Source organism: Myotis daubentonii, chromosome 3 (assembly GCF_963259705.1).
Source record: "Myotis daubentonii chromosome 3, mMyoDau2.1, whole genome shotgun sequence".
NCBI lineage: Eukaryota > Metazoa > Chordata > Mammalia > Chiroptera > Vespertilionidae > Myotis > Myotis daubentonii.
The window spans coordinates 14,539,372-14,550,021 of record NC_081842.1 but is presented as its reverse complement, the minus strand read 5'-3'; positions in this window follow the sequence as shown (position 1 = coordinate 14,550,021).

The window sequence follows — 10,650 nt, the reverse complement described above, 5'->3', positions numbered from 1 at the left end:
AAGCATATTCCAAATAAATCATTAAGTTTTGGGAATGTTAAACGACATAGCTAATGCAGAGGAAGGTAAACATAAAACTTTATTTCCCCCTCATTTTGTGTGTTGCTCAAGGCCTAAGAAAGATGTTTGTTTGAGCAGGTGCCTTCAGGTGTCAGCCTGCGGGAAGTCATTTAAAACTGGGGAACACCAGGGTAGTTTCCATGGAAGCAGGAATTAACCCCCAGGAACCTTGTATGTTTTAAGAACCTTTAGCATATCTGGTACAGCCACCATGAGAGACAACAATTCAAGCGAAGTCTTATTATAAAAAGCAAGCAGAAGAAAGATCAGTCACTTTCATCGGCATTTCCTGGGCTACTATAAAGCTTTCACGTGATATATGATTTTATATAAATTTAACAGTCACAATTTAACATGATTTTCAGTGTGTTTCCCTGAAATCGTCAATTATCTACATTTAAATTATCACAGCTAGTAATAGATATTTAAGACTGATAAGCACGTTTTTGTCAAATGTTATATCCATGCTTTTGCTTTATGCACAAGTTTCTCTTTTTTAATATTTATAAATGTCTTCAGTCATATTTTCTCAGGAAAGGTTTCAAAAGGTTGAAAAAATATTCAATAAAGTTTGCACACTCATCATGATGAAAAAATACTATGGTCTAATAGTTCTCACTGTTAGAAGTAATTTAAGAATTTTTTAAGGATAATATTGGCTTTATTTAACAACTAGACGCCCGGTGCATGAAAATTCATGCACTGGAGGGGGGTCCCTCAGCAGGGCCTGCCCCCTCTCACAGTCTGGGAGCCCTCAGGGGTGGGAGGTGACCTGGTGGTCAGGGGAAGGCAATGCCCCATCACACCTCTGCTGCTGCCACTGCCCGCAGCGCAAGCCTCGGCCGGCCCTGGTTACCTGAGCCTCAGGTGGGCCCGGGAGGCTGGGCAGCCGCCTTCCGAGGCTTGCCTGCGCCTTGGGCTGGCCCTGGGCGGCTGGGGGGCTCAGGGGACTGGGCACCGCTATCTTGTGGCTGTGGGCACCACCATCTTTGAGGGTGTGGCAGTCAATTAGCATATTACCTCCTTATTGGCTGTGGGTGCCACCACCTTTGTGATTGGGTGAGGGTCAATTAGCATATTCCCTCTTTATTAGATAGGATTTGTACCAGAAACTGTCATAAGTGCTTTTTAAATACTAACTCATTAAATAGTATATGTTTGCAAATATTAATTCATTTCATGTTCACAGCAACCCTCTGAACCAGGAAGATTTATCATCTACCCCCTTTTACAAAACAATAAAAAGTTAAAAAAGGAAACTGACAAAGAGGGCTTAAGAAATTTGAGTAGTTTGCTCAGTTGAAAGGTAGCAAAGAATGGCCTGGGTAAGTCTGGAACCAGATTTCTGCCCCTAACTGCCATATCATCTTACCTTCTTACCTTCTCTGCCTGTGAAAGACAGGGTAGAGGGAGGTCCCCAAAAACAAAGACTTAAGGAGGTCTGTTTGCATCTCATTTTATGCAAAGGTTTTAGATTTGGAAAGAATGAAACACCCGAATTAGATCATTGTAACAGATTCTTCTGCTTGTGTGCTTTCTTTGTTCTCATCTGAAATCTGCAATTGATCAAGCACCTCTGTCAGCCTTTTATTTCTCTGACTTTTGCCGAAATAATATTGCATCGTGAACTTCTGCAACATGAAGAAATTATTTGCCTTATTAAGCAGATTCAGAACAAAAACTGCCCCTTGGTTTCCCACATCTGTTTTATTTTTTAAACTGACTCTGAGGAAGACAATTAAAGCATCAATAATCTAAGTAGAACTATGGGGTGTTTTTTTTAACCTGTATTGTAAATGTCAATATATTACAAACTCAAAATACAAAGCAATCTTTTTTAGGTTATATCCATTGAAATGTTCTAGGAGCAATTTCAAGCCCATGGGTCCTCCAAGCACCCACCCAGCCTCTTGTTCTTTGATGCTATTTTTCCTCTAAGCAGAATCATGGCCCCTTGGAGAAGAGAAGTCATATTTGGAATTGAAAAGTAAAAAAATAAGCTTGGAGTACATTGCTATGGCAGAAAGCAAGACAGTGTTCATGTTTAATTGGTTCAAATGGAAAGTCCAGAGACCAAATTGAGAAAGGATCATATGAGTCGAATGGAGACGATTTTAGATTAGAAAATATTGATTGAAATTGTCTAACTTACAGGGAATATCAAAAAACCAGGGAGGCAAGGCGACATAAGAAAGGACAGATTGGAAGACAAGCAGGCTGCAAGAGACTGCTCTTGTCGATGAAGGGAGAGCAATGTTGTAAAAGCCGCTCTAGAAAGTGCAATGGTGGCTGCACCGATCAGCACAGCAAAGCGAATCCCGGGAGCACAGATGTGGTAGAACAAACTTCAAGCCAAGTCATCGAGCTGGGAAAGCATTTAAATACATTGTGACCCGTGCAATTATGCAGAAGAATGGAGCAGGATCGCACAGGGCAAGGTCTTGCTTCTGGGACAGCTCCACAGACTGGAACTGCTCTGTGGCATGGACGAGCAAGACCAGGGGCCATAGACACACGAGCAAGGCCAGCAGCTAGCTGCTTTGTGATCTTAAGAGTTAAATAAAGGCTTCCTGTTTTAAGCCACTACATTTTGGGGTGATTAGTTTCACAGCAATATCCAGGTCACACACTTTAATTCCCTATTGCAGATTTATTCCCTCTGGTGTGTCAACAGCGCGGGCACTTCCTTGCTTGCCACTTGTCACATTATTCTTTGATCCGATGCTGTCCTTCTCACTCTGTTAACCAAGATCCCACAGGGACGGGGCCATTTTGTGTTCATCATTGTAACCTTATAACTAGGGTAAATGCCTGACGCAGAATAGATACGCAGTAAATGCTGCTAACTGGTGAAACCAGTTAAAATGCTCAGGCTACATGTAACACGCTGGCAAATTTTAAGATTCCTCTTGTTTCCTTAGGTCATCCGGGTAGTGCGGCTATGGCTTGCTTTGTGTTTTCTCATGGCTGCAGAGGCTTGAAACATCCTGAGAGATTCAGTGACATTTGCTATTCAAACGTTTTTATTCCAATTAATGGTGGAGCTTCTCAAGGGTAGCGCAGCACAAATGACTGGTCCCAGAGACAGTCTCTCCCCAGGAAAACTGAAGTGGAAAATCAAAATATGCCATGGTTTTAATGAAAAGCAGTCCGCAGAACTCTCAGCAGAAGTGGGAAGCTGGGAATTATATTGTGAAATAGAGCATGTCAGACACAATATGGCCATTGCTCTCAGCTACTATCTCTGGAAGAATGCAACTGCACAATCAATGAATTGACCTATTTATCTTTTCACCAACCTGCAAGGATTCCATTGTTGGACATTGTTATTCTTTTAAAAATCAAAATGTGTGCATTCTTTCATTAAGTTTCCTAGCTGTGAACCGTAGAGCAATTATGATTTAAAGACATTATATGTTGTATTTGTTAACTCAACACTTAACCACAATCACACAGACATATTACCATAGTATATTTATTAGGCACTTTAAAGTGTATAAAATGTTATTCTTGTTTTATAATGTAAACAATGCAGGGAGGTAGCTTCAATAAGAAACTGCCAATTTATTTTAATATCAGAGGCAGCAAAATCACAAAATTTAATGCATTACATTTTTGAAAAGTAAGTAAGAGTCATAGTTAGAATCAAATCAATACTTCAAAATCATTGCCCCTTTTTGAGTAAAACAAATGTGAATCTATACTGAACCCTCCTTCTTCCTTTCACCATTGAGTACCAGGTTACTTATTTGACTCAGAGTTTTATTTTAGGGCACCAACAAGAATTATGGAAATGTCTAAACCTGATTTCCAATGAAATCCACTTCAGGCACAGTAAGGAAATCATTACCAATGACTGTAAACAACTTCAAGGAGAGTCTCATGACAAATGCATGCCTCTTGGTTTCTCAAGTGAGTAAGTTAAAGGGGTTTCCAGCCAGAGGTGACACTAGACTTCTCATAACTACATGAGATTTACTCACTTATTGTCAGATATGTGTGCTACAGAAAAATTATTCTTCGAGTTTATAGCATAACATCACTCATTCATCCATTTAGTCAATACTCACAGAGTGTCGGCTATCTTCCAGGTGCATTGCTAGGTCCTGGCTCCATGATAGTAAACAAAACAAACATGGGGCCTGGTCTCATGCAGGTTACACTCCAGCAGGAGACATATTTTTTAAATATATTTTTATTGATTTCAGAGAGGAAGGGAGAGGAAGAGAGAGAAACATCAATGATGAGAGAAAATCATCGATCAGCTGCCTTCTGAACACCACATACTGGGGAATGAACCCACAGCCTGGGTAGGTGCCCCAAGCAGAAATTGAACAGTTGTGGGGAAGCATGGGACTTGGTTGGAAAGTTTTTAAGGAAGAATCTCTGAAAGGTCAGAACCTCCTCGGGGGGGGGGGGGGTAAGAGGGGGGCTGGCTGACGGTGGCTACCCCTGCCTTGACTTTTTCAAATAAGTCTGAGCCACCAAGTGTTTTACTGAAATCTTTATGTTTAGTTTTTAGACATCCTTGCTTAAAGGACACTGCAGATGTCCTACTGATAGTATCTAGAAGTTAATTTTAGTTCAAGCTGTTGCTACAATAAAAGCCTAAGGAGACAGGTGAATGGGCCTGTTTGGTTCCTATAGCCAAGCAGTCCCTTAGCCCTCTCTTTCACAGAAATGTGTGTCAGAGTAATCATTCATCTATTGCTCAGGGTTTGCCAGTCAGCCCTGGCAAACAGTGACCCCCTGGTTCAACCACTGAGCCATGCCATTCGGTCCAGGAGATAGATTTTTAACAAACAAACATACAACTCTAAAATTTGAAATTGTAGTAAAAGTTATGTTGGAAAAGAAAAACCCAGTACTGGGTAAGAAAACAAAGAGTACTATAGACTTAGTCATATTGGAAAGATGGTCATGCCAAGGAAATCATACAGCAAAGTCTGATTGGTTGGTAGGTGTCCTGAGGGGCTACTGGAGGGAAGTGAGTGAATCTGAGAGTGTCAGGAGGTAAATATGAGGCAGGTAAGAGAAGCTAGCTCTTATAGAATCTTGAAGACCAGCGGAAGGAGCCCAGTTTGAACTAAGAACATTGAGAATCAGACAGATTTTAAGTTGAGGAATGACATGACCTAACTTGTTTTTCAAAGATGGACATAGCTGCTATGGAAGATGATTAAGGATAATGGAAATGTGGAAAAGGCTAGAAAAATTATTGTAATAGCACCAACAAGAGTTTTTGTTGGCTGGTACTAATGTGGGACCAATGAAGATGCAGTGAACTACATGCATTTTCTCATTATTTCTTGTGTAGAATGATACAAGGCTATGTGATTGCCAATGGGAGTTTAGAAAACATATGTATGTCCAGCATGACTTGCAGCTATTTTTGTGTGGAAAATAAAGCATGTCTCTTATTTGGAATATTTCCAGAATCCTTGGGAAAAAAATGAGATTTATTGAGAATTCAACTCAGGACATATGATACAACATGGATGAACCTTGAAGACATTATGCTCAATGACAAAAGTCAGTCACAATAATGGAAATTTTTGTATGATTCCACTTACATGGGGTATCTAAGCAATCAAACTCATAGAGGTGGAAAGTAGATTGGTGGTTGCCAAGGCTCAGGAAGGGAGGTAAATGAGTAGTGTTTAATGGGCACAGTTTCAGTTGGAGAAGATGAAAAAGTTCTGGAGATGGATGGTGGTTGGTGGTGATAATTGCACAGCAATTAAGCTTTATACTTAAAAATGCTTAAAATGGTACATTTTATGTTATTTTACTCCAGTAAAAATATAGAAAAATATTTAACTCAGAAACAGACAATGAATCTTATTACCTGGATGGATTCATAAAACCTGACATGTATATTTAGAAATATATTCTACACCAATTTAATGTATAGCATGTGTATGGGAACTAAAATCTAATGTAAATAGCATATAACCATGCATCTTTGCTGTGGCTGCATTTTGAATTTTATTCAGAAATGCTCTGAGAATGTTTTGCATGTTCTGTGTGTCAGGTTGGAGGCATTTTTTTGTCCTTGGTAAGATCTGGCATTCCACTTTTCCTCATTTTAAATAACTTTCACCTGACTTTCATTTCCATATCAATAAGTTCATTCTAGCAATAAAATTTTACTGTCAGTCTTTCCAAGTTTTTATTTTCACCTTTTTATGAATAGTATCAGGAGACAAGAATGAGCTTTATCCTTATATGCCCACGTGCCACTCAAATTTATATCCTAAAGTTAATCCAAAAGTTTTGGAGGGTTTCTTTTCTCTTGATTATCCAAATGTGTCAATTCAGTAACATATAGGTGTTCTAAAATCTCAGCATCATGAAAACCATATTAAAGCCACTGCAGTCATTGAAGTGAGTGGATACTGAGCCTTTTGAATTTAAAGAGAAGTCTCTCCATCCAGCTTAATCTGGCGCAATGTCATACACATAATAGGTGGAGAAGTACTTGACCAGCATAGTGAAATTGTGTCATCTGTCTATCATTATTTCAATTAGCCTTCTTATGTTTGGTTAAGCTCTCATATTCTTCAACATAGATAAGAAATAACTAAAAGTCCAAGCCTTCCTTATAGCCAGAATATGGGGATGCGATCTATGTTTCCCCAATCAGTTTCACCTGTGTGAGACTTTGATTTAAATGAGCAACATGAGAACACAGATGTGCATCAAGCATGCTTTTGTCTGAGCAAGTAGGATAAAGATGTCTGGTGTTGGGGGATGACAGTTGTTAAACATCAAGTTCTTGACTCAGAGGTAGCATCTGTGTGGAGCAGTAAAGTTTATTGCAAAGTTCTAGGTGGTAGCAGAATCAACATCAGGAATGGTGTCATATAAATTTTTGTTGCATTCCTTCATACCTGTTTCCTGAAACAGAGACTCAATCCTGTTTTTCAAGGCTTTGCAATGATTCCATATGCCATCTTATATGTTTTTAATTAATTATGCTTCTGCTTCACCCAGTGAAACTTCATTCTATTGTTTGAAATAAAGAACCTGACTGAGAAACTTGATAGAAACATTCATTCAATCCATCTCAGCCAGTCATTTATCAGTGGCTTTTGTAAATGGCATTTATCATTCGTTCAGTCATTCATCCAAACACTCATTCAGCATCTACTGTATACCAAGAACTGGGTTAATTGCAGGATAAGCAGACATTAATAACATAAATCAAGAATCGTCGCCTAGCCAGTGTGGCTCAGTGGTTGAGTGTCAACCTATGAATCAGGAGGTCACGATTTGATTCCTGATCAGAGCACATTCCCGGGTTGAGGAATTGAACGCCCAGTGTGGGGCATACATTAGGTAGTCAATCAATGATTCTCTTTCATTATTGATGTTTCTATCTCTCTCTTCCTCTCTAAAGTCAATAAAAATATATTATTTAAAAAAAAAGAATCATGCTTCAAGAACACTTAAATCTAGTCAAGGGGCCTGATAAATAAATTGGCAATCACAGTAATAGTGTGGTGAGCATTATAAAGCAACTAGAGGCCCAGTGCACAAAATTTGTGCACAGAGGGTTGGTATCTCAGCCTGGTCTGCACCCTCTCCAATCCGGGACCCCTCGGGGGATGTCTGACTGCCCAAAGGGATTGGGCCTAAACTGGCAGTTGGACACCTCTAGCGCAATATGCCTTTATATTGATACAGTTGAATGTTTAGAATTTGGGGAAGTGGCACTGCAAGCAACAGTCTATCAGGACACATCTCTCCTTTGCTTGCTAGATGCTAAGAGGCAGCTTGTTGTTCAATAGTCCAGTCCTTGGAGGTAACCAGCTCTCCACAATCTCCCACATATCAGGCACAGGTCGTTTCCTTGGTCCTTGTTATAGTCACATCTTGATCTTGTTCTAGAGACATTTTTTATTAATTTTTTTTATTTTTAAATTACCATTGACATACAGTATTATATTAATTTCAGGTGCACAACTCAATGATTAGATATTTATATAACTTACAGAGTAATCACCCTGATCAATCTAGTACCCATCTGATACCATACACTGTTACGAAAATGTTATAGACTGCATTCCCTATGCTGTACTTTATAAGCTCATAACTCTCCTATAACTATAAATTTGTAGTTTTTTTAATCTTTGTTGTTGAGATTATTACAGATGTCCCTCTTTTTCCCCCCCATAGCTCCCCTCCACCCTGTTCCAACCCCACCCCAGGCCCTTGCCATCTAATTGTGTCCATAGGTACTGCATACATGCATATAAGATCTTTGTCTAATCTCTTCCTGAACCCCCTCACACCCCCTTTCCTCTGAGAATTGTTAGTCTGTTCCATTTCCATGCCCCTGATTCTATCCTATTCAACAGTTTATTCTGTTCATCAGGTTTTTTATTCATTTGATTTTTAGATTCACTTGTTGGTAGATATGTATTTGTTGTCACTTTGTTGTTCATAATTCTTATCTTTACCTTTTTCTTCTTCTTCCTCTTCTTAAAGAATACCCTTTAGCATTTCATATAATACTGGTTTGGTGGTGATGAACTCCTTTAGCTTTTTCTTGTCTGTGAAGCTCTTTATCTGACCTTTAATTCTAAGTGATAGCTTTGCTGGGTCGAGTATTCTTGGTTGTAGGTTCTTGCTATTCAGTACTTTGAATATTTCTTACCACTCCCTTATGTCCTGCATAGTTTCTGTTGAGAAGTCAGCTGACAGTCGTATGGGTACTCCCTTGTAAGTAACTAACTGTTTTCCTCTTGCTGCTTTTAATATTCTCTCTTTGTCTTTTACCCTTGGCATTTTAATTATGATGTGTCTTGGTATGGTCCGCTTTGGATTTTTTTTGTTTGGGGTTCTCTGTGCTTCCTGGACTTGTAAGTCTATTTCTTTCACCAGGTAGGGGAAGTTTTCTGTCATTATTTCTTCAAATCGGTTTTCAATATCTTGCTCTCTCTCTTCTTCTGGCAACCCCATAATTCAGATGTTGCTACACTTGAAGTTGTCCCAGAGGCTCCTTACACTATCTTCATATTTTTGGATTCTTTTTTTCATTTTGCTCTTCTGGTTGGGTGTTTTTTTCTTCCTTGTATTTCAAATCATAGACTTGATTCTTAGGATCCTCTAGCCTACTGTTGAATCCCTGTATATTATTCTTTATTTCACTCAGTGTATGCTTAATTTCTGACTGGTCCTTTTCCATTATTTTGGCATTCTCACTAAGATCCTTGAAGGTCTTACTAAGTTCCTCAGAGGTTTCTAGAAGATTCTTGAGTAACCTTATAATTAGTTTTTAACTCTGTATCCAGTAGTTTGCTTTCTTCCATTTCTTTCATTTGTGACATGTTTCTTTGTCTCCGCATTTTGGCTGCTTCCCTGTGTTTGTTTCTATGTATTGGGTAGATGATAAGTCTCCTTGAGTTGTTAGAGTGGCCTTGTGTAGTAAGTATCCTATAGGGCCCAGTGGCTCAGCCTCCACATCACCTGAGGTGGATACTCTTAGTGCACCCCTTTGTGGGCTGTGTGCACAGTCTTGTTGTAGTTGAGCCTTGATTGCTGTTGGTGTCACTGGGAGGAATTGACCTCCAGGCCAATTGGCTGTGGAGACTAGCTGCGACTACAGTGGGAGAGCTGCTGTTCAGGAGACACCCTTATGAGGCAGGACTTGCTTCAGTGGGGCTTTGGTGCTCACTGAGTCTGCCCCATGAGTGTGTCGCTTATGGATGTGAAGTTATAGTCTGGTATGGTCTCACACTGACCACTGGGTACACTGGCTCTTGGATCTCTAAGGAGGTGCAAAGTCAGCCACTGCCTGGGGCCACCCATCAGCAACTACAGAGAGATTTGCAGATTCCTCCTCTTTGTATCAGGTTTGGAAGTGTCCAGATGAGGCCCAGCTGTGAAACAAGGCAGGCTGCTGCTGGTGCGGACTGTGGGCCTTTTATTGAGAGCTTTGGTGCTTCCTGACCCAGCTGCAGCTTGCTTGACAGGTTTTAGGCTGAGAAAGGACAGGCCATTCATATGCAAAAGCCGCTATGCACAGCTTAGCTGGGGTTGTAAATTGGGTGGGGCTGGGTCTCAGGGAATCTCCAGGGGTGGGGAGGGAACAGAAATGTCTGCCAGTCAGCCCTGCACTGGGAAGGCCCCAGCATGGGAACAATGACCTCTGCAACCACCTCCGCATTCCTGACCCGATGCCAAACAGTCCAGTTTCTCCCCGTATCTGTCTGGGTCCCCCAGAACCTCGCCTGACACTGGAGCTCAGAGCAAGCGGAAGCTTGTAAATTCAGTTCCCAGTGCCGGCCTTTTAAGAGTAGCAGCTGGGTCTCTAGCAGCCTATGTGTCACTCAGCCCCAATCAGCATGCTTTTTACAGTCCATAGTTCTTACTGCCTGTAGGGACTTCTTTTCCCCAGCTCTGGGAACCTGGTCTGATGTGGGGCTTGGACTTCTTGCTCCACCAGGTGGCCTCCAAAGAGGCAATCTCCCTCCCAACTAAAAAAGCAGCCCACCCAGGTGCACCTCCGCACTTTCTACCAGTCTCAATGTGCTTTCTTGTTTACCTCTCTAATTGTAGTACTTCCACTCAGCCAGCTTTCCT